The sequence below is a fragment of the Sturnira hondurensis genome, unplaced genomic scaffold, assembly GCF_014824575.4.
Source record: "Sturnira hondurensis isolate 20B ecotype Veracruz unplaced genomic scaffold, ASM1482457v3 Scaffold0020038, whole genome shotgun sequence".
Lineage (NCBI taxonomy): Eukaryota > Metazoa > Chordata > Mammalia > Chiroptera > Phyllostomidae > Sturnira > Sturnira hondurensis.
The window spans coordinates 902,639-927,936 of record NW_028092669.1 but is presented as its reverse complement, the minus strand read 5'-3'; the positions used below and the strand labels follow the sequence as shown (position 1 = coordinate 927,936).

The following is a 25,298-nucleotide window of genomic DNA, read 5'->3' as shown; positions in this document are numbered from 1 at the left end:
TGCATGAGAATAATGTATTAAAAACTGGAAGACAATGACCCAAAATAACTCCAGACTAACTATTTCCTCACTTCTTTGTTGGCCTGGGTTATTTGTAATGGCTTCTCACATAACTCAAAAGCATATAGAGAAGAGTGACCCCCAAACACCCAGGTGAACAAAGGACAGGCCTTTGTAAGCTTAAATGGCAGGATGTTCTCATGGCCTCACTACCAACTAATTGACAAGAATTGGGAGGTTCATCATTTCCTACTTGTGATCATATGGAGCAGCTCTAAGAAAGGGGCCTTAGAAGGGGCTGGTGACTCCTGAGGCTTTATGTTGCTTCTCCTCTAAACAGAACCCAGAGGTGGCAAACTGTGGAGTTCTTTTATCCCATGGGCTCAGTAAGAGTTGTTCGATACTCACTGAAGCTAGTGAGATCCTCCCCCAGCCACTTCATAGTAGGAAGGTAAATTATGTAGGCCATTCCTCTTTTCTGGGCAATTGTCACCATAGACTCTGAGCTCTTTGAGGAATGGAGCCTCATTCTGTATGTGTGCCCTCAAGGGCAGGCATTTAGGAAATCAGAGTTAGAAGTAGAGAGCCCTTTGATTCTAGAATGGCACAAAGCACTACTGTCTTGGACTGAGAAGAATAGAGTTCCCTGAGTTCTCCTGCTGGCATAAGATCTCCTGGATAATGAGGATAATGGGATAAAACTGCCAGCATTCCATGCTCCTTGGAAGCCTATTGCCTCATTCCAAGTTTTCTCTGTACTCAGAAAAGTACTTGGAGTTGGGCAACCTGAGTTCTCACCCAGGCTTCACCAGGAACATATTATGCTTCCCTGGGCAATCCACTTAGAGCCTAAGTATTTTCTATAAAACAACAAATAATTATATCTGCCTTGTTTACCTCACGCAAGACTTGTGAAGATAAAAAATAATATGAAATGCATATTGATGGCTTACTATTTAAAAAACACTGTTTAAAGAGTACTATTTTAACTGTAACCCAAAAATGAGGTGGATATTTTGAATGTCATCTCCATTTTACTAATGAGGAAACTGGGTAGAGAGAGTTAACTTCTCAATGCTATTAGGTAAACTGAGATGTGAATATAGGCAGTTTGGCATAAAGCTTACATTCCTAATCACTACACTAAGCCCCTTCAGAGAGATACCTGCAGAAATACTTTGTTGTAAATAGAGTTCTATCTTCTCAACTGTCTGTGTTCTATATTCAATGTATAAGCAAAACCCACATATTGTAATACATTATGTAAAGACAACTTAAATATATGTCAAGTTTTTCCTTTCTTCTTTCATTCTTTCCTTCCTTTTACCTTTCTTTTTCCTTCCCTTTTATAGCCAAGTACATATATTTACATTTATGTAAACAGAACTTTGCAATGCAAAGATTTAGAATTCTATTTATATGCAAGTTATAGCATTTATATAGTTGCTATGAATTGAATTGTATCCACTAAAGTTCATATATTGAAGCCTTAGCACCATTGTGACTATATTTGGGGGCAGGGCTTTTAAGGAAATAATTAAGATTATATGAGGTCATAAGGATGGGGCCCTGATCCAACAGGGCTGGCATCTTTATAAAAGAGAAAGAGATACCAGGGATGTGCACAAACAGAAAAAACCATGTGAAGACACAATGAGAAGGTGGCTATATGCAAGCAAATGAAAGACAAAGCAGGCCAACACCTTGATCCTGAACTTCCAGCCATCACTTTTATTTTTGTGATACAATAAATTTTTGTTGTTTAAGCTACCCAGTCCATGGTACTTTGTTATGACAGCTTGAGCTAAGATGGTAGAAATCTGCCAAATGTGCTGCCTTGATCTTTACTAACTTGTCTCTGAGTATGACTTCTTTTCTAGAGTCCATTGGGTTTTTTTTTCAGAGCAAGAACTGAACAATTTCTTTATTGATGCTGCCACTGACATATGTCTCCAAAGGCTGGGCCTGCACAGTGAGGGTGTGTGCCACTGTGTGTGGTTGTGCATGCTAGGAGTGCCATGCCTCTAGGGGCGGGTGAAATGATGAACTGGAAGCATTGGCAGCATCTGTTCAACTCTAAACACCCATTCCTTCCCCAGATCACTCTTTTATGCACCCAGCCTATTTCTTGATAGGGACAGTGGTAGAAAGAGGGAATTTGGTGGTTCAAACCTAGTGGCTGCAGAAGATGGCAAACACTGGATGACTTCATGAAGTTCATCAGGCACTGCCCTTCTGGAAATCTGCTTCACATTTGGAGGCCCTGCTGGAGTGGTTGAAGAACTACTAGAAAAAGGGAAAGAGTGAAGGATGCCCTCAAGAAAATCAGCACCTGGCCAATCCGTGAAGACTAAGAAGAAAGGAGCTGCATCATGTCCAACCATTCATTGACTTACGTCTATAATCCCTGGTATTTAGAATCATGCCCAGTGTATTTTAGCTGTCTAAAAATACACCTAATAAACTAATGAAGGTGTGAATGAAAGGATATTTCTCATTGATTCCATCAGCACAGTTTCCGCATGATCTGTGTGCTGGATCAGGAGATCTGGGAAAGAAACCCCAGGTGGAGATTTTATGACACTGTCTGTGCCTGGTCCTCAAGAGAATACATGGTGGAGGGGAAAAACATCAGGGAATGAAATATGTCATTAGGATATGTTACCAAGATCAGCTTATATTCCTAAAACCTCCACCAACAAAGCAAGTACACTAAACCCCATGAAGGTTTAGAAGAGGAGAGAAAGAGAAATTCTTGCAGGAACATCCATACTGAAAGAAATGCAAGTTGTACCCTATCTTATTAAAAGGGAAAAGAAAGTGTTTTCTCCAGACTTAAGAAGACTAGGAAGTAAGAACATCACTCCTCCATTTGGCTTCACGATTAACCCATTTAAGTTCTTTGAGGGTGGAGTTAGCCACCTACTTGATACCTATGACTGGCACCTTTGAGTGAAATTGTGACATTTGAGTTGGATGAGATGGTGTCGCTTGGGGACAGGTGAAGATGATTAGCTTTTTCATCAGGAAACACAGATAATTACAGACCTGTCTGTGGGACTTGGGTTTATCTGTCTTGCCCAGAAAAGCTATTTCCTATGATGGATCCATACATGTTGGTTCTTCTCTGCTAAGCAAGTACGAGTATGTCCACTTCCAATAATGAAATAGTTTTTAACCCTCATCTATTTTCTGGCCTTTTCACCTCTGGTACTTCTTTGATTTTCTTTAGGGTTAAAATTTGTTTCTTTTGTTTTTTGTATTGAAAGATAACAGGAGGTAACTTGAAATAAAAGATAGAAAAATAAAGTAGCAGGATAGTAACCCTCAATTTCAATTATTTTTAAAGCTGTCTGCAAAGCCTTAGCCTTCTAGAAAGGACTGTATTAGTGAGACTCCCTAACTGTTTTTTAAAAAGGGCTTACTTTGTGAAATATAAAGTATCATTTTGTCTATCCCTTCTTCTTAACTTCTATTTAGTGGTTAGCAAACTGCTAGAAACCTGTGATTTTAAAATTTCAAAACACTACTCTGCAATTATTGGGCAGTTAGGACACAAGTTGTCTACCACAATCTTGCCCACAACCCCAATAGCTGTAAGAATTTATTTTTCTAGAAAAATACGGTAATTCATCAGTGCCAGGCATAGACAGGAAAAAAGCTGGTCTGCAAATGTGCAATTCAGAAATACCTAATTTTACATTTCAACTTTAACTAATGATGTGGAATAATTATACCACAAGTGCCAATTCAGTTTAAGTCAAGCAGAAATGTTATTGAAGGAAATCATTTGGTGAAGGCTGTGGAATCATCAAGTATGGAGCCTTAGAGCTCAGATGGTGCTTCCGAGATGATGATGAGTCCCATCAGATGAAGAAGGATGGAGGTCAACTGTTACAAATTATGGAGTTCCATAAAGTATTATGCAACTAAAAGTCACACCTACTCTTATAAAAGTGACCCCTTCTGAGTAGTTTTATCTTGCTGAGGAAAGGCTTTGTTTTGTTGTTGTTGTTGTTTTAAACCAATCTCCAAGAACCAAACTTTTAAAACTAGGAAGTTGAAGTTGAAGTTTCACAGAAAGGACTTTCAAAAGAGAGAGTACAGTATTGGGTCAGATGAAGAACAGATAAAATCAGCTCTGAAGGGAGTTCATCTATCCACTACACAAGTAAGTTTGTGCACTTGTCAGGCACAATGTTAGGTCCTAGCTATTCAGTGCTGAGATGCCTCCTGTCTTCATGGCATTACTCTCCAGTGAGAGTTAATAAACAAGGAAATAATCAAGTAAATAATTCCTCTACAGATCATAATTAGTGCTATGAAGAAAATATGATGGTGAGATAGAAAGTGTATCAGTTATCTTTTGCTGCATAACGAATAATCACAATATCTCATTGACATACAAAAATCAGCATTTCTTGCTCACTCATGTGTCTAGGGGCAGAAAAGTACAGAATTATGCCCAAGCATGAAGCATGGTAAGATACTGATATGAAACACTGTTGTAAGGAAGCCACAAATGGAACCAATCAAGGTCATCAGAAAACTAGAAAAATGCTTTATGTGGTGTGGTATTGGGAGGCCTCCCTGGGAAGAATACATTTAAATTGAAACTGGAAGGAAGGGAAACTCTCAGTCATGCTGAAAATAAGGAGATGAGTTCATCTCACAGGAATTGCAAAGGCTCTCAGGTAATTTAAAAAGTTTAGCTGTTCTATGTTGCAAAAAAAAAAAAAACAGTTGATGATGGGGGCCAACGTGAGATCAAGTGGAAAGGAAAGGATTGGGGCCTTGTACCTCTTGGTAAATAGTTTAAATTTGATATTCAGTGCTATAAATTTTAAGTGTCTTAAATGACTTGAAGTAGGGGATTATATAAGACAAATTGTGTCTTTCAAAGATCTCGATGCAGAATGTATGGTAAAAGAGCAAGAGGGGTAATGGAGAATCCTTAGAATGTTGTTGTCCTACATGGTTCAGGACAGAGGTGGCAGAAGCTGAGGCTTGTTCTTAGTGGAGCTTTCAGAGGAAGTGGGAGAAGGGATGGATTAATTTCATTTTGGAGATAAAACAGCAGGTTTTGCTGATGAAATGGATGTGGACTACGATGGAGGCAGAAAAATCAATGATTTCTCTTGGATTTTTACATTGATCAACTGGGTAGGTTGTAGTGACATTTACTGAGATGAAATAAATAAGTTAGGATATGTTTGGGGACAGAATTAACAAATTCACTTTAAACACATTATGTTTAAGATTTCTGTTATAGTTTGAACTGTGTCCCTCAAAAAGGTACATTGCAATCCTTACCCCCAGTACCACATTGAGTGGCTTCATTTGGAAATTGAATATTGCAAGTGTAAATAGTTAACATAAGGTCACACTGGAGTAGGTGGGCCCTAATTCAATATGCCTAGTGTTCTTATAAGAAGGGAGAAAGGACATGGAGACACAAATACACATGAACTCATAGGTGCACACAGGACATGCACGGAGAGAATGCCATGTGATTACTGACACAGAGATTGCAGTGATCCAGATACAAGACAAAGGATTGCCCACCTCCACCAGAAGCTGGAAGAGGCAAAGAACTATTCTACCCTAGAACCTTCATAGAAAGCATGACCTAGCTGACACTTTGATTGAGGAGTTCTAGCATCCAGGATTATAAGACTCTACATTTCTGTTGTTTCAAGCCACCCAATTTGTAGTACTTTGTTATGGAAGCCACAAGAAGCTAATACAATACCTAAGTGAGTGGTCTGATATAAATCTGTCTGAGAGCAGAGAAAGAGATTTGAATTTGAGGATAAAAAGAATCAATCACTGTAAAGACTATAAGAAAAAATGTTCCAGGCAGAGTAAAGAACATTCATGTTTGAAAGCAATAAACAACAAATGTTGGAGAGGGTGTGGGGAAAAGGGGACTCTGGTCCACTGTTGGTGGGATTGCAGACTGGTACAACCATTATGGAAAACAGTATGGAATTTTCTCAGAAAACTAAAATTGGACTTGCCTTTGACCCAGCAATTCCACTGCTGGGATTGTATCCTAAGAACCCTAAAACACCAATCCCAAAGAACCTATGCACCCCAATGTTCATAGCAGCACAATTTACAATAGCCAAGAGTTGGAAGCAACCTAGGTGCCCGTCAGTAAATGAATGGATCAAAAAACTATGGTACATATACACAATGGAATTCTATGCTGCAGAAAGAAAGAAGGAGCTCCTACCTTTTGCAACAACATGGATGGAACTAGAAAGCATTATGCTGAGTGAAATAAGCCAGGTGTTGAAGGACAAATACCATATGATCTCACCTCTAACAGGAAGCTAAACAACAAAACAAACAAGCAAGCAAAATATAACCAAAGACACTGAAATAGAGAACAGGCTGACAGTGACCAGAGGGGAGAGGGGAGGGAATTTCAGGGGAAATAGAGGAGGGATTTAGAGGAACCTATATAAAGGATACATGGACAACAACTGAGAAGGGTGGAAATGGGAGGGAGGGGGGAGGATGGGGGGTGGGATGGGATGGGAGTAATAGACAGAAAACTGTACTTGAAAAATAATTAAATAAAAAAAATTGAAAACAAAACAACAAAAAAAAAGAACACAAATGTATTAGCTTATGATTATGGAGGTCAGAAGTCTGAAATAGGCTAATGTGAAGGGCTGCAGTTCTTAATGGAGGGTTGGGAGAAAATTCATTTTCTTGTCATTCCCAGATTTCAGAAGCTTCCAGGGCATTCCTTGACCCATGCCCCCTTCCATCTTTAAAGCCAGCAATGGCTGAGTCTTTCTCATGATGCCATCTCTCTCTTGCCTCCATCTTTCCCTTGCAAGGGCACTCTGTGATGACATCAACCCTACACAGATAGTGCAAGATCATCTTTCATCTCAAGACCTTTAACTTAGTCACATCAACAATGTCCTTTTTTTTCCATGTAAGGAAACATATTCTCAGGTTCTAAGGGTTAGGGCTTGGGCATCTTTGAGGATTATTATTCTGCCAAAAATATTTCAAATGGATAAAAAGTATAGGATTTAATCAGAAAATTTACAATATCTGAATAACCTAATATTTTCAAAGAATGCTTTGATAACTAGAGTCAATGTAAAGTAAAACCAAATAGCACAATGGTTTACAGATCAATGGGAATATAAAAAATCAACCTAAATCACCACCTGAGCTGGCATCCCCTGAGTGTTCAATGAAAATCAGAAATTTACACTTACATTGCCCACACAAGTATTTACATCTATTTAATTATTAAATATAAATTAAGCTTAATTAAAAGTTAGAATCTTGAGTAGCATAATAGATTTTTCACAGTGTCTGTGGAGACTGGATGTGAGGTAAACAAGGACTGAACTGCTGTAAGTGTCCTAAGTGCTGGGGATATAGATGATTCCTGTACATTTAGTTTATGGACCATTCATACTTGAGAAAAAGCGTGCTCATTAACCATGGGGGTAGATGCTTTAGTCAACATTTAGATGTCATAATGGAGCACTTAAGAAAATTAAAGAGGACACTGAAAATGTTTTTCAGAAATCATAAGAAACAATCATTCAGGTTTATATTCCCTTGAAAATATTTTACCTTCAACAATAGAGTGCAACCTGCTAACTTCTCCCCTAAATCTTTTTTTTTGAAAAAATTGTTTCTTTTTCTTTTTCTTTATTTATTTAATTATCTTTCAAGTACAGTTTTCTGTCTATTACTCTCCTAAATCTTTTTTAAAATAATTTCCTTGTATACCTTTTTTAAAAAATCTGTATTTATTTATTTATTATTTATTTATCTTTAGAGGGAAAGGGAAGGGGAGAGGGAGAGAAATATCAATCTATGATTGCCTCTCATATGCCCCCTGCTGGGAACTGGCCTGCAACCCAGGCATGTGCCCTGACTGGGAATTGAACTGCGATCATCTGGTTCGCAGGCCTGTGCTCAATCCACTGAGCTACACCAGCCAGGCCATTCCCTCAATCTTTATTTTCATTTTCCAAAGGTGTTAGGGCAATGCAATCATTGGTAATGTGTCTGTCTTCAATTATATACATGTTTATATTTCAGTTTCATGGTGATGCTAGATATAAGGATTGTGGATTTAGTGTTTCTTGGGAGTGTAAGTCAAAGAGCAGATAACTGCTGTGTGTGTGTGTTGGTCTGTGTGGCTGTTTCTCCTAAGACCATGGAATGGGCTCTCCTGGCTGTGAATCTCTCTTATGAAATTATAGTAGTTGAGTGATTGAAAGGAAATATGAATGTCCATTGCGAAGTCTTATATCCTGCTTAAAATAGAATTATAATTCTTTTACTTATGAGTATTAAAGTAAAATTAGCTAGCATATTTAAAATATAATCATTGTCCTACTACATACAGTAATAAGATCTTCATTAGCTATGGGAAGAAAATATTTAAATGTATTAAGTTTAAATATAGTACAAATAGAAAGAGGTTAACATGCATTCATCTTTTGATTTACATAAGAGAAAAAAGTCAAACTCCAACATTCAGTAGATTTCAGTTGCCAAGAGAGATTAGTCTAGTTCTGATATTTATAAATTTAACCTCATTACATTGTTCAATTGTTGGTAGTATAATTTAATTAAGACCCCCTTTTAAAAGCATAATTATAGAAAAAAAAGATCAAATGTAAATGGGTTCTTGTCAAATAGATGAATAAATCAATAAAAGATTTAACCCTGCCCAGGTTGCTCAGTAGGTTAGAGTATTGTCCCAGTAAGCTAAGGTTATGGGTTTGATTCCCTGTCCTGGCACATACAAGAATCAACCAATGAATGAATGCATACGTGAGTGGAGCAACAAGTTGGTCTTTCTCTCTCTCAAATCAATAAACAACAACAACAAAAAGAAATAAAAGATTTAATTTGAAAATTAAAATGTTTTAAGGGAGAAAATGGTTTTAAAAGTTTCTAAGTCCTCCATCCTTATAGCTTCTTACATGTTATGACTAAAGAACTAGACGTGAGAGCTTATAGTTTGAGGCCACACATTCTCTGTTTTTTTTATACTACATAGCATAGTGTCTTATCTATTGTAAAGGCACAATGAATATACGTTGAATGAACAAATAAATTCAATACTTTTAAAAACTAATCTATTTAAAATAAAAAATTCAAGACTTGTCCAAAGCCAATAAATAAATAAATAAGAAAATAAATAAATAAGTAACAAAACTAACGTAACCTAACATTCAACTATTTGTCTATTCAATCAGAAGATGTTCATAATGTAACTATTCTGTTAAAATATTTACTTGGCTTCTTCTTAGGATCAAGTCTTCTTTGGGCTAAGTATATAAATACATGGAACATAGAGAGGAACCCCAAATTCATGGCAGTTACCTTAAGGCAAAATAATATCCAGTATATTTAGATTCCTGTATTAGTTAAAGACCCACAGATGTCCATTTACAGTTTTCACCCATTTTCTCAAAGCTGCACAATCCAAGTTGGTGAGTTTTTCAAAGGAAACAGATAGAGAATAAAAGAGGGTTAGTGAGTAGAGGCACCTTGAATCAGTGACTTGATTTGTGTGTACTTTGAGTGAAGATGCATTTCCTTGGTGCATTCCTATCCCCAGAGATATTATGGACATACGTGAAGTATATGGAGTCAGAATTTGGCTTTCAGAGGATAGCATGATTAGGTGCCTGCAATTCCTGAGTTTTGTAGAACATGTCATCCTTCCCAGACCACTTTATAGACGTGAAATTACTGTTTTGCAACAACCTTGGGGAGCACTCAGTCAGCATTTTGAATGGCTCAGCTTTACATCTTTCAAAACCAAAGTGTAGAGTAATGATCTCTTTGAGGGCCTTTATTTTCCTCTGGTTTGAGTGTTACTCAAACACACTTGCTATCTATAGCATTAGCACAATTCTGGCACGTAGTAGGTATTTGGTACATATTTATTGAATTAAAGCTACAAGGCATTTTGAAATGTTTTAGTTAGGAATCTATTGATTACAAAAGTCATGAAGATTTAAAAGTTCCTTCACAATCTTTTCTTTTCATGTACTCATAGGGCTGCCTAACAAAGTACCAATGAGTATATGGCTTCAACAACAGAAATTTCTCACAATTCTGGAGGCTGGAAATCTGAGATCAACGTGTTGGCAGGGTTGGTCTCTTCTAATGAGGCCCCATTCCTTGGCGTACAGATGGCCATCTTCTCCCTGTGTCCTCATATTGTCTTCCCTCTGTGTCTGTCTGTGTTCTAATCTGCTCATCTTATAAAGACACCAGTCAAATGTGATTAGGGCCCACCCATAAGACATTGTTTTAACTTATATGAAGCATCATCTTCTTACTAATCCTATCTCCAAATGCAGTTACTCTGAAGAATTGGGAATTAGGACCTCAACATAAGAATTTGAAGGGGAAATGTAGCCCATAACACAACACATTTCTACAGTACTCCACTTATTATTAGTCTGTAAGAGTATGAAGAAGTATAAAATGTTTTAAAATTAAGACTGATATGCACTTCTACAGTCTGCTTTGACCAGTCTTCTTGCTCAGCACTCAAGTGGAACTTTTACACAGTGGTTCAGCGCTGGTTCACTGTGGAATTATAGGGAACCAGGGGAGTTTTCACAACAAGCCCATTATCTGACTCAGCACAGATCAATGTAAGGCCCCCATATAATTTTCACAAACCGGAACCTCTGTGAATTCCCACACACTTCAGATACTCCCTAGTTAGCCAAACATTGTTTAATAAGAACCCTTGGCATACATTGCCCAATTAAATAATGGCTGCACCTCACGAGCACTCAAACACAATTTCTGTTTTGAGGCAATCTTTGATTTTAAGTAGCAAAAGAAAAAGTTACAGAGATTCTTAAAGATTGAGCAAAATTACATAAGTAGTTATGTAGCAAATTTAATTCTCAACACAATTAAAGGGATAATATGAGATAATAAAATAATTATTATTGTATGAAAAAGCTTTTATGCCCATTTACCAATTGAATTAATTAGCTGAGAGGTGTATTATTGTTCATAGCAGAAGGGCTTCAACATATATATAATTTTTAATTAAGTTTGTGAAGAGCAGCACATGTGTCTTTGAGCCTTAAGCCTTCATAACACCTGTAATCCCTGCTACCCTCAAATTATCTAGCTGGCCTCTTACCCCTTGGGAAACATGAGTCCTTCCAGTATCTGAATTGTATGTCATTTACCTTGGTCACCGTAACAGCCATTATAATACTGGCAAGTATATAATATGCAGACAGCTAATGTTAATGCTTAAGAGATATACAAGGGATAGAACTGTGGACTATAACAGTGATTTGAGATCCATAAGTTCAAAGCCAGGAGTCTATCAGTTGCCAAGGGTCAAAAGATGGGATATGTAGCAGAAGCCAGAAAATCCAATACAGAATAGGGTTCAATGGATTGCCAAAGGCAGATGGTCATAGGCAAGCAAATGAAGAACCAGGAAAGTCATAACTGGGCTATAGTAAGTGCAGGTGGCCAGGAGGAGGTCACAAGAGTTAACTAGCTGCTGATTGCATGAACTAATTCAGATGAAAGCATGTGTTTGGGATTTGCTTTGATGTTTCCCGGATAGGAAGAATCTGGTGCTGTGATATGGCTGGGCTATTTCCAATGCAGAGACAGTGTCTTTGGAGGATTAGCACAAAGTCACTGCTGTGGATAGAATGCATAGTACAGGCAAAGGAGGCAAAGGTAGCATGATCGAGTTCTAGGTGATCAGGCAGAAACATTCCTTTTTGTTTGTTTGTTTAAGGGGACATTTATAAATTCAGAGAGTCTGATGCCACTAACTGAATAAAGGGAAAACTGTTGCTAAAGGGAGTCCCATGCTTATGTATTTCTCTGTGTATACATGTATTACCCCTTTGTCAAACATACATTGCGTCTTCCAAATGAGGAGGAAGATATGCCCTCTAAAGGCAGTCAGAAACTGGTGGGATGCCTAACTTAAACTGGTGGGGATGAGGGGCAGATTTTAATATTAGTCATATATTTACTACCTCTATATTCCTCATTCCATCCTGTAGATCTGAGTTGCCAGTAAGTGTGATTTTCCTTTTCTGAGGAACATTTAGCAGTCCTTACACAGCATGTTTGTTGGTTGTCAATCCTTTTGATTTTTGTTTGTCCAAAAATGTTTTTATGTTTGCCTTCATTTTTTTACATTCTTTTAAAAACACAGGTGTATTGAGATATAATTTACATACAAATTCACCCATTTTGAGTGTTCAGTTGAGTTTTGACAAATGTAACCGCAATTAAGACATAAAGCATTTCCATCACCCTTAAATTGTGCATCTTTGCAGTCAATTCAACTCACTCTACCCTAAGACCCTAGAAAACACTGATCTCCTTTCAATCATTAGAGTTCTGCCTTTTCTAGAATGCTGTAAAAATGGAACAATACTACATGTAGTCTTTTTTGGTCCAGCTTTTTTCTTTCTTTCTTTATTTTTTAATATTTTTTATTTATTTATCTTTTAGAGGGGAAGGGAAGGAGAGAAGGAGAGAAATATCAATGTATGGTTGCTTCTTTTGAGTCCCCTGCCGGGAACTGGCCCGCAACCTAGGCATGTGCCCCGACTGGGAATCAAACCTCGATCATGTGGTTCGTAGGCCCTCGCTCAATCCACTGAGCTATGCCAGCCAGGGCCCCTTTAGTTTTATTATTGGTGTTCAAATATAGTTATTTCCATCTTCAACCCACCATAGCCCCCTGCCCCACCCATCCCTGCCTCCCACCCTTAAACCTACACCATTTGGCTTTGTCCATGTGTCCTTTATACATGTTTCTTGATGGCCCTTTCGCTCTTTCCCCCATTAACCCTCTCCCTGACGCCACTTTGCCTTAGTTTGTTTATTGTACTTTTCCCATACCACTTATCCCCCCACCCCCTGCAATCACCACACTGTTGGCCATGTCCATGACTTCTTAGCTTTTTGTTTGATCCCTCCACCCCCTACCCTGACCCCTTAGCTGTCATCCTGCTCTCTTGTTAGTTTAGTTTGTTCATTAGATTCCACATATGAGTGAAGGCATATGGTATTTGTCTTTTTCTGACTGGCTTATTTCACTTAGGATACATAACATTCTCCAGGTCCCTCCATGCTGTCTGAAAGGGTGAAATTGTCTTCTCTTTTATGGCCAAGTAGTATTCCATTGTATAAATGTCCCATAGTTGTTTTATCCACTCATCTACTGAAGGACACTTGGGCTGTTTCCATATCTTGGTGATTGTATATAAAGCTGCAATGAACATAAGGGTACTTATGTTCTTTCAAAGTAGTATTTTGGTTTTCTTTGGATAAATTCCTAGAAGTGGAATCACCTCACACAAATAAGAATAGTATCATCAATAAATCAACAAATGCTAGTGAGGGTTTGGAGAGAGTGGAACCCTTTTGCACTGTTGGTGAAAATGCATATCAGTGCAGACACTGTGGAAAGCAGTATGGAAATACCTCATTTTTTAATTAAAAATGAAACTGCCTTATGCCTTCATTTTTGAAGAATAGGTTCACTAGATATAGAATTTATATATGTGTATAAATATATATTTATATATAAATTCTCTATATAAATTCTCTCTACATATTCTCTGTATATGCATTATATATATATTATATATATTATATATTATAATACAATATATAATATAATATTATATTATATAATATAGTATTATATTATAATATATAATATATTATATATTATATGATTATATATACAATTATTATATATAATTTATATATATATAAATTATATATATATGGAGAGAATTATATATATGGAGAGAGAGAGAATGGGACAGAGATAAAGGAAGGAAGAGGATGAATGAACTTGAATATGATGGAAAGGAGGGATTTGTGAACTTGGCTACTCTATTTCATAGTGGATGTTGGTGTGTGAGTGCAAAGCCAATAAGCTAATATCAGATACCTGTTTTTTTTATCTCAATTCATTTAACTCTGAGAAGACAAATTTTGCCTGTTTCTTTCCCTGCCATGTCCTATTATCCTGCTTCCTTCAATCCTTTACCCTGGTGAAGATTAAAGGTTTGTGTTCTCCACACAGCTGTGTAAACAGCTATAAATTACTATATCACTTATTAGGTTCACTGTTACATTTCATTCCTTTGTTCATTCATTTAACCGATATTTATTGTATGCTATCTGCTGAGCACTTTTCTATACATTGGGAATACAGTGATAACCAGGCAGGACAAAATGGGCCCTTGCACTTGTGAAACTTACATTTGAAAGAGACAGATGATAAAAAAATAAATAAAATAAAATAAAATAAGGTAATTGTAAATAGTGAAGTATACAGAACAGGATAATATGTTAAGGAGTACCTGGAGAATGGTGTTTCTTTTCATTTGAATGACCAAGGAAGTTCTGAACATCTAAGCATCTGATCTGAGACCTGAACAAAAGGAAGTAGAGAGGCATGTACAATCTAAAAAGAGAAATTGCATTGTCTTATCGCCAGTTTCACTGATAAACAAAAAATATCACTGTAGCAATGATAAAAAGATAATTAAAAGACTGGTTTTTAAAAATGCACTAGGTTTTTTCTGGGGAGAGAAGTTGAGGATAATAGATGTCTTTTAACAGAGACCCTGCCTCCCTATGCAAAACTGGTCACTCATCTGTTGCTTGTGAGCACATACAAAAAACAGAAGCTAGTGCCGGCTGACAGCTGCCCCATCTGGTTCCACAGCCTGAAAAGAAAGCTCAGGGTTAGAAAGAATAAATACAGCAGGTCACAAGGAAGTTAGTCATAGTAACCTGCTGTATGTTCCTTGTGGGGGAAAATCAAGATAACAGTACATAAAGTCTCTCCTGCTGAGTTAGCAAGGACAGAAAGACTCCTAGCCAACTAAGCCGGGCATCCCATGCCAACGGAAAAGCAGATGCAAAACAGAGCTTGATGAATGTGGTGAGCAGCTGGAAGCACTATTGACAGCCCCTAATGTACACCTGCCTCTGATGAGTGCCACTTTCAAGTGTGTGCTGATACCCCAGCACCAGAAGTTCTGCAGCTTCATCAGTGTAAACCTGAAGGAAGAAACTCCTTCTTTGTGCATCTATTCAGTCCTGACATTCAATGAATGGAGAACTAGACTTCTTGAAAACAGAAGTGGGAAAAAAAGGACAAAGGCAAAGTTATATGGGGTATAAGAAAATGAGATGTAGCAGGGTAGACATTTTTCAGAATCAAATTCGTTGTTTTCCTAAAGGAATTGCAGGATAACTGTGCGGGAGACATCTAAAGCTAATTGCTGAAAGAATGCTCCACAGGGAATAAGCCTGCCTTGGAGGGGAATAGACTCAATAACCTAATTGTTTTCTACCATTCATTACCATTTCTAGGTCCCTTGGTACAGAATTTGGCAAACTGGCCTAGTAAAATAACAAGAAATATGAGGACTTCTCGTTGGCTTGATGCAAAATGTTCCTGCCAACATGTATTGAAATCAGTACACAAGAACCACCTTTTCTCATTTATGTGATTTTTATTTATTATTAGGTCCTTTCAGTAACCATTTAATGAGGTCTCTTATGTGCACAGTGCTGTGCTAGGCACTTGGGAGTGTCTAGAGAGGTGTGATATTTGGCTTCTACCTTCAAGAAACTTACAGTCTGGTCAGTGTTAGGAAATGCACAAATCAATTTTCCTGAGCCATGTGTTGGATTTGATTCCCCTCTGACAAAACTGTGTGTTGAATGCAGTGGGTTCAGGGAAAGAAATTTTAGAAGGGTGCATTTTCTCTTTATTGAATGGTCAAGAATTAAAATAACTTCAGTTCACAGAACTAAGACCCATTAACCTCAAAAGTAAAATAATAATAATATTCTACCTTCTGATTTTGAGAACTTGATCAGAAGAGCAGATTTTTCTTGTGCATTATGTGTTTATTTGTATTTTCTCCTTTCCATATCCTAGCTCAAATCCCTAAGGCGTATAGGCTGAAAGTAAATGTATGGACATAAAACCGTATCTCTCATATTTTGAATTGTCTAAAAAATGACTAGGGCTCTTTATTACTGGATGGCTACTCTCTGATATAGATGAGTTGCTGTATAGTTTGTTTGAATATAAACATGGGTGGGGAGAGGCAGGGAGGAGCAACTCAGTCAGAAATTTGTGAAACTCCAGAACCAGTGGTGGAATGGGAAATTTCAAAGCCAAATCTGGTAAATATCTAAGTTACTTCTCTCTCTTTTTTTTTGTTTTCCCCTGAAGTTTGCAGGATTACCATGCTAAGGTAACCAGGGAGCTGTACAGCTGAGCCCTCACTCCCAGTGCTTAGCAGTATCACTACTAACAACTCCTCCCCATGTGTCATATTCAGATCCCTGAGAACTCACAGCAGTGTAGGGCAAGCCACTTCTGCAGGAAGATGTCTGCAATCAGTGGACAGGCTCCACACTCACACCTGACTCTTTTTGGGCCTTGGCAGGAGAACATGGAAATCATCAGTAGTTTAGGATCAAAGCTGCAGAAATCGTAACATGATTCAAAAAAAGTAAAGCAACACAAAATAGTTACTAACTTTCTTCCCTTAGTATTATAGATTGTTTACTAATTGGCAAAAAGCCCCGATTCAGAGGTTTCACATTTACATGAAAACTTTTCTCAGTGTTGTAGTAAATACCATACACATTCTCAAACCTCATCATTTCAGCCTGTCAGTGCTGCCCTGCTCTCCAGAAGGAAGATAAGAAAGGACAGGGATAAGACCCATCACCGAGGTGGCTCTGCACAGGGCCCTACAACTGTCTGTCTCCTGTGTTTGAATATGTGTTTGCTTAAGCCTGCCCTTGACCTCATGCGAAGGCCTTGGCCATTCAGTGAGGAAGCCTCAGAGCTCACAGCACTTGGAAATGCTTTCCTTTGCTTGAGTGGGGCTGGTTAATACATTGAGCCTACTGAAGAAAATTCTTCATATCTGCCCTGGCTATTTGTATTGGCCTGTTTTCTGCTAAATCCACAAATGGAGGGCTATGAGAATGTGCAAGGAAAGACATTTTATTTGGAGCCTTAAAAATTGAATTATTCAGTTTGGCCTTTTTTCCACAGTTTGGCTTTTAAGACTTCAGCAGCAAGTTTTAAGTATACTTACACATGATTTCATGTGTATAAATACATTTCTACCTGAATGTTTTTTCCTCTAATAAAACATCACAACAAAACAACTACCTCACAATATTAAGATTTAGGCATATCTTTACTACCCAAATTCTGATTTCCTTTTGGAAATAGTGAAAATAGAGGAAGTAAAAGTGTTTGAGGGGTCTTCTCCAGGGAACAGTCATGTGAATGCAAAGTGAGTGCTGGTATTTATGACTTGGTGTGAATGAGCCAACACCCAGCTTTGTTTATGTTCTGTAAATAGGGAACAAACCTCAGAAGTCATGAAATCAATGTAATGCCCACTAGTAAGTTTCTTGAATATACAAGTGCAGTACTTCTTATTTTTCTATACATTTTGCTTTCAAGTGTACATTCTTCATCTGGGGCAGGGGTCAGCAAATTGCAGCCCATAGGCCAAACCTGCTGTTTTTGTATGGACTATGAGCTTGTTTAAATGATTAAAAAATATGAAAATTATTTCATTATATATGAAAATTACCTGAAATTTCAAATGTCAATGTCCATAAATAACATTGTATTAGAACAGAGCATTACTAATTTGTTTGTATATCATTTGTGACTGCTTTTGCCCTACAATGGCAGAATTGCATCCTTGCCTAAAATGATTACTCTCTGGTCTTGGAGCTAGAGGACCTAGAATTTTTGATTCTGCTGAAAGCTTTGACTCCTTCAACCTGTACATGCTTATGCACAAATATATTTTCACACATATTGTTTCTATTTTAATTTACATTTAAAAGTTAGTTCCAATTTCTAATTTTTACTATCTTTATGATGCACCCAGCATTTTCTCTGCTTCTCAGTAGCATCTATAATCTCAAGGGTATAATGTGTTCTTGCTCTATTTAGAGACTATGGAGTCTTTGACAAGATGTCTCTCACATAGTAGTTATGAAGCAATTGTTTGTTTCACAAATAAATGAACAAATTCATGAATAGAAGACAGTACATCAAATATTTCTTCCACTGCCTATGCTGCTATATTGGAATTCCTAATGATATATGTCAAATTCTTTCAATCTGCTGTGCAACTCCTTGCCTTCTAACTGCTGCTTCCAATTTTTTTGTTAGTTTGTGCTGAGTTCTTTTTTTTAGGGTTATTATTATTATTATTTATTTAAAAAATATATATATAAATTTTATCTATTTATCTTTAGAGAGAAAGGGAAGGAGAGAAGGAGAGAAGGAGAAAAATATCAATGTATGGTTGCCTCTTGTGAGTCCCCTGCTGGGAACTGGCCTGCAACCCAGGCATGTGCCCTGAGTGGGATTCGAACCGCAATCATGTGGTTCCCAGGCCTGCACTCAATCCATTGAGCTACACCAGCCAGGGCCTAAATATATTTTATTGATTATACCATTACAGTTGTTGTTCTATTCTCCCTCTTCATTCCCCTCCACCCTGCACACTCCCTCCCCCACCATTCCCCCCTTTAGTTTATGACCACATGTCTCAGGTTCTTTAGATTCTATATTTGCCCTACTATTCTTGCCCCCCATCTATTTTCTACCTACTGTCTATGCTATTTTCTGTACCTTCTACCCCCTTCTCCTCCTCCCACTCCCCTGTTGCTAACCCTCCATGTGTTCTTCATTTCTATGGTTCCGCTCCTGATCCAGCTGTCCTCTTGGTTTGCTTTTGTTTTAGGTGTGGTTGTTAATAACTGTGAGTTTGCTGTCCTTTCACTTTTCCTATTTTTCATCTTCTTTTTCTTATATAAGTCCCTTTAACATTTCATATAATAAGGGCTTGGTGATGATGAGCTCCTTGAATTTGATCTTATCTGAGAAGCACTTTATCTGTCCTTCCATTCTAAATGAAAACTTTGCTGGATAAAGCAATCTTGGATGCAGGTCTTAGCATTTCATGACTTGGAATACTTCTTTCCAGCCCCTTCTTGCCTGTAAGGTCTCTTTTGAGAGATCCACTAACAGTCTGATGGGAACTCCTTTGTAGGTAACTGTCTCCTTATCTCTTGCTGCTTCTAAGATTCTCTCCTTCACTTTAGTCTTGGCTAATGTAATTATGATGTGCCTTGGTGTGTTCCTTCTTGGGTCCAACTTCTTTGGCACTCTCTGAGCTTCCTGTATTTCCTGGAAGTCTATTTCCTTTGCCAGACTGGGGAAGTTCTCCTTTATTATTTATTCAAATAAGTTTTCCACTCGTGGCTGTTTCTTTTCCCCTTCTGGTACCCCTATAATTCAGATGTTGGAACGTTTAAAGATGTCCTGGAGATTCCTAAGCCTCCCCTCATTTTTAAAATTCTTGTTTCTTCATTCTTTTCTGGTTGGATGTTTTGTTCTTCCTTCTGGTCCACTCCATTGATCTGAGTCCCAGTTTCCTTTCCATCACTATTGGTTTCCTGTGCACTTCCCTTCATTTCAATTAGTTTAACCTTCACATGTTCCTCTAATTTGTGACTATAATCAACCAGTTCTGTGAGCATCCTGATCACCAGTATTTTGAACTGTGCATCTGAGAGGTTCGCTATTTCTCGGTTGCTTAGAGTTATCAGCTCTGAGGGTTTGAGTTCTTCTTGAGCCATATTTGGGACTGTTCCTGCCTGTTACATATGAGGAGCAGAGCCCTAGGTGTTCACCAGGGTGGGGCAACTCTGTAGCTGGGTTGTGATGCTGTATGTGGGGGCAGGATCAAAGAAATCAACTATGGTCCCCTCTGCCTCCTCCCGCTGCTGGGGCCATGAAGACTATCTCACTGCTCACTCCTCTGCTGGTTTATCTGCGCCCACAAATGTGCAACCTCGATCAGACTGGGTTCACGATGCTACCCCAGCTGCCTGCACACCTGGGTCGCCTGGGTTGTCTGAGTCTGGGGATCCTTCCTGTCAGACCCTATTCTGCAGCTGGCTCCGCCCCTCTTACAGATCCTGGTTGAAAGGTTCGTTGTTGTCAGACTTCTGTATAGTTCAATTTTCTGTTCTTTGGCTGTGTCTTTGTTTACTAAGTCTTTGTTGTATTCAAACTTGGTTGTGGGAGAAGGCACAGTGTTTCCACCTACGCCTCCATCTTGGCGGAAGTTAGTTTGTGCTGAGTTCTCAATGAACTCCTTACTACTGTCAACCAATTCACTAAAGTTATCTTAGATCTCTATGCAGTCCAAGGTTTACCTTCATATTTTACTAATTAAATGACTATATTTTTATTTATAAGACAGATAGTTGATTTTTAGTGTCATCTGTTTTATTTAATTTCTATCTATTTAAAAATAATTTTTGTTTACTTTTCAGAATTTAATTTATTTACCTATTTTGAGGACCCCAAGCAACTTAGTTTGAAGTCATTTTTAGTATGTTTCATAATTTCATTTTACTTCTGGAGAATTCATGCCCTAATCATCTCTTCTAGCTTTGTGTTTCCATATTTATTTTTGAATTATGATCTGTTTGGAACAAGAAATTTTTCTTTGTCTTAGTCTCTTCCTCTCTCTTATACTCATCCCAGCATTCTCTTTCTCCACAGCCTCGTGCTCACCTCTCCTTCTAATGCTTTTGTAGTTGTTCCCACCTGGATCCCAGTGAAGAATTATATAATTTCCTAGTAGTCCAGAGATTTTTCCTTTGATGATGTTGGGAATCCAGGTTTGTGCAGTAGGTCATATCCATTTTTTTCCTCATCTCTAATCAGACAGGTCCTTGTAAACCATGTATCATAAAGTGGTGAACATCAGATTCTTTTCCAGAATCTTTGTAAAATCTGGGAAGCTTGGAGTTGTAACACAAATCCTTGTTTTAATCAGTGTTCCTAACAATGGTCTCCTTACTTACACATAATTAAATGCTCACCAGGAAATGAACTTTGGTTTCTACTACCTGCATCAAGGCCAGACTGCAGACAGCTTTGCATTTATCTTCCATTTCTGACCCCTAGAGATATTTATTTTATGATGTTGTCTGGTATGTCTTTCTGGTGATCTACTTCATATTTTATCCATTACTTTTATATGTTTAGAGCTAAATAGGTACCTGAAAATAAGAACTACACCATCACCTAGAATTCCCAGGCCCCTGGTATTTTCTGAAGTCGGAAGGCCCCACTGTTTTATGCCCTCAGCCTGCTTCTGTGCCCCATAAATATTAAGCCCAAGGTACCTGCTAAGTCACCTGCAGGATGTTTATGCTGTAGTTGAGGACAATAAAAGTCTAGAACATGATAACTTCATGGTTTTGTGGCATGCCATCATAATCTGCCTCCACGACTGTAGCACTTATTCTCCAGGTTGCTGGAGTGTTGACTCAAGACTGCTCACAGCCAAAATTGTATTTAACTCTAAGAAGTTTTACTGACCAAGTAGCACCCACATTTAGAGACAGCTCCCATATAATTTCTGGTCAATGATGGGGATGGATGGATTACAAAGTCTCAGCCCTGTTATCTCAATTCTAGAGAACTCTGAAGGGCTATAATGGCTCCAAAGCTTTCCAAGCACAAGTTGAAGGCTCCTCCACAGCTTCTCCCTTCGTTCAGTTTTGCCACCTTCACTTCCCTATCAGTGCTGTGGCAGATAGCTCTCCTCAGTAACTTCCTGTGCAGCAATCTAGTAACAAACTATAGAAATGATCCCTGAAAGTATAGTCTTTCTGCACAGCAATGTAAATTGCAGTTTGTTTCCGGGCAACCCAACTTAGGACAGCAACTAAAATATAAGATATATGTTATCAAGTGTCAAATACAGACAATATGCAACATAAGAATTAGAAAGAGGTTCATTTGGGTAAAAGATGTTGTAAAAGAAGTGAGACTTGGTCATAAATGATTAATTTAAAAGGAGAGGTGGAGTGGATACTTGTGAGGCTGGCAGTTTTATGTCTTCTTCTTCTGTCCCTTAGTTATCACTCTTCTATACAACCAAAGCATCATTTTTCTTTCTGGTACCATTTTTTCTCTCACTATGAAGTGTCAGCTTCATTGTGGAGAATGTTTTAGAAGAGATTACAACACTTTGAAAGTTATTAACTAATAGCACGTAAAGATCCAAATGTGTAGGGAGAAAGAAAAAAAACTTGTTTGGCTCTGATAATATGCCAATAGAAATATTAGAAATAGAAAATTGAGCCTTTGTAAGGGAAGATTAAAAGATGGACTGCACTGAGGAATTTCAAGTTGCACTTAGAGACATATAGTGAAAGATTTTAGTCCAATTTGTGAAGGCAGGAAGAACTCTAGGGGGTAAATGAACTTGTCATTCATTCTTCCGTTGGCTTTTATGGTGTTCCCAGAAGTCTTTCTGTGATCCACTCTTATTAGCAAATATTTGTTCTGAGAAATGCTAGATGACCTCAGTGAGATTTCAAATGGAATGTGTAGTATATGTGTATGCCTTCTGTCCATTTGTGTCAGTTTGGTCCCAGTGGAATGGCCATTCTTTAGTCAAATGGTTAATATTAGCAACTTCATCTACTCAAATCAAAAGCTGGTCTGCTTAGTTTATTTTGAACACCCAGCATACTCTTTCCAGCTAAAAGGTGTCCATATTTAACTTCATTGTGAATCAAAAAGAAAAATCTCATTTGTAGGCATCAACTTGCTTTTCATTTGCTCTATATGGAGCATAAAATTGTGGGGCATCTTTTCAGCATAAATACATGCTCTCCAAAGTATTTTGTACCACTTTTCCTAAGTACCATATATATGGTAATTCTACATGGTTCTTCTAAGAGGTTTTTCTAATTAAGTTGTTAAACAAATAATAAGTATATCTTTGGTGTGGGATAAGGAAAACTTTGAAATAAATATCTTCAAACTCTGGTTTTATGCAAAATTTGAATTTGATTCATTAACTTCATCTATCAACCAATGTATACTTTTTGTGGTTCCATTTTTACCAAAAAGAAAATTACCATAAATTTCCAAGCTCTTCTTTAAGATTGCTAGGATCTTGGATTGGGTTGCTTCTTAAGTGGAAATTTTCCAAATTAGCTTACAAATACTGACACAATAATGACGACCTTGAATCTTTTATATGTCACATTTAAAAATCACGTGAAAGCTAGAGAATTCAAAATGTTGGTTAAAGCAATAGTCTCTTAATTCTTTCAAAAGTATAACAGGAGAAGTAAGATGTATACCTATATTTAAAACCCAGTTCAATTTCCTAGCTATTAGGGGAATACAAATCAAAACTACCATGAGATTCCACCTCACACCTGTTGCAATGGCTAATATCAACAAGACAAGTGATAAAAAGTGTTGGAGAGGTTGTGGAGAAAAGGGAACACTCATTCACTGTTGGTGGGATAGTAGACTGGTACATCCACTATGGAAAACAGTCTGGTGGTTCCTCAAAAAATTAAAAATAGATCTATCATATGACCCAGCAATCCCTCTTCTCGATATCTATCCAGAAAAAAAAACTAAAAACACATGTATTTGCAATATATATGCCACTATGTACATTGAAACATTATTTATGGTGGTCAAGACATGTAGACAAACAAAGAGTCCATCGATAGAGGATTAGATAAAGAATACATGGTACCTATATATGATGAAATACCACTCAGCCATAAGAAAAGATAAAATACTGCCATTTGTGACAACATGAATGGACCTTGAGAATACTGGGCTAAGAGAAATAAGTCAGTCAGAAAAAGCTAGGAACTATATATTTTCATTCATATGTGTGGTTTAAAACAAAAACTCATGGACACAGACGGCATTGTGGTGGTTTCCAGAGGGAAGGAAGTGGGGGATTTGGAGGAGTACCTAATATGTAGTGACAAAAGATGGTTTGACTTTAGGTGGTGGGCACACAGTGCTATATACAGATCTAGTATTGTAGAAATGTACACTTGAAATCTATGTGACCTTATTAACCAACGTCATCCCAATAAATTTGATTAAAAATAATTTTAAATATTGTGAAAAGCCCAGTTCTTGGATATAATCTATTAGTCAACAATAGTTCATTTTTCAAGCTCTATTTGAGAAAATATATTACAAATAAAATTGATGAATATAATTCAATATATTATAGAATATTAATATCTATAATATTAAATATTATTGAAAACAATAGTGCCTCATTTCCTTCTTATTATTCCTTCTGTTAATATTAACTTTCCTCTGCTTTGGCATTCTAATTATCATAGAAAAATGGTGTAAAATTGTAAATATACAAATTGGTACCATGTCATTCTAGCCATATATTGCCTATATTATAAATATCTGAGTTGTTTTTGCAAACCATATAGAAGTTACCATGTATCTTTTTCATCCTTTTCAATATATGCCCAATTTTCTTATGTTTTAATTATGAGTGATTATTTATTAGGTGACATATCTTTTGGATAATTTATATTTATTGTATGAATTAGAGTGATTACTCAAAACACACGGGCAAACAAGATATCCTCAATCATTTCTGTACACACAACATATTTCCCAAACCAGAAAAACACAAAACATTTCTAGGAATTCCGTGAATTAATTACAGCATGACTGACTGTAATTAGGGGTGTGTCTGTATGTGTAATTAAGTATCTTTTATCCATTTCTGTCCTGTTGCTTATCTTCTCTGGAGATCACCTTAATGGCAGGGATCTAGCATTATTCTTTTCTGTTTGTTGAGCCAGTTTTTTCATTTGTTAGATAGCCTATTCTTTCCCCTGGACTTATAGAGTAAACTTTGACATTTATCAAGTTCATACAATTTTTTCTAAGCTCTATGCAGTTTTCCATTTGACTTTCAAGTTCCTGGTTCTTTGTTTTTGTTTTAATTTATGGGTTTATAGCATACCTTAATGTCTGATAGGACACACAAACCTAACCCACTTTAGTCTTATTTCTAAAAATTTCAAAATTGATTTAGTCCTCCTTACTTTGTTCTTTCTCAAAATGCTGAGGCTATTTAGGGTCACTTATGATTCCGTATTATGTTTATTGACTTGCAAATATTGTACCATCCTTGCATCCCTGGAATGTATCCCACTTGATCATGGTGTATGATCTTTTTAATGTATTGTTGGATGTAGTTTGCCACTATTTTGTTGAGGATTTTTACATCTGTGTTCATCAGCAATATTGCCCTGAAGTTTTTTTCTTTGTTGTTTCTTTATCTGGTTTTGGGATT

At 37.3% G+C, this 25,298-nt stretch overlaps 1 protein-coding gene and 1 pseudogene across 5 annotated transcripts in view; one reads left to right on the top strand and one right to left on the bottom strand.

The window, feature by feature from the left end:
* Positions 1 to 25,298, top strand: part of PIEZO2 (piezo type mechanosensitive ion channel component 2) — a 524,101-nt gene that overhangs the window by 135,046 nt on the left and 363,757 nt on the right. The gene's annotated exons all lie outside the window — the stretch shown is intronic.
* LOC118974965 (uncharacterized) lies at positions 21,699 to 21,806 on the bottom strand (annotated as a pseudogene).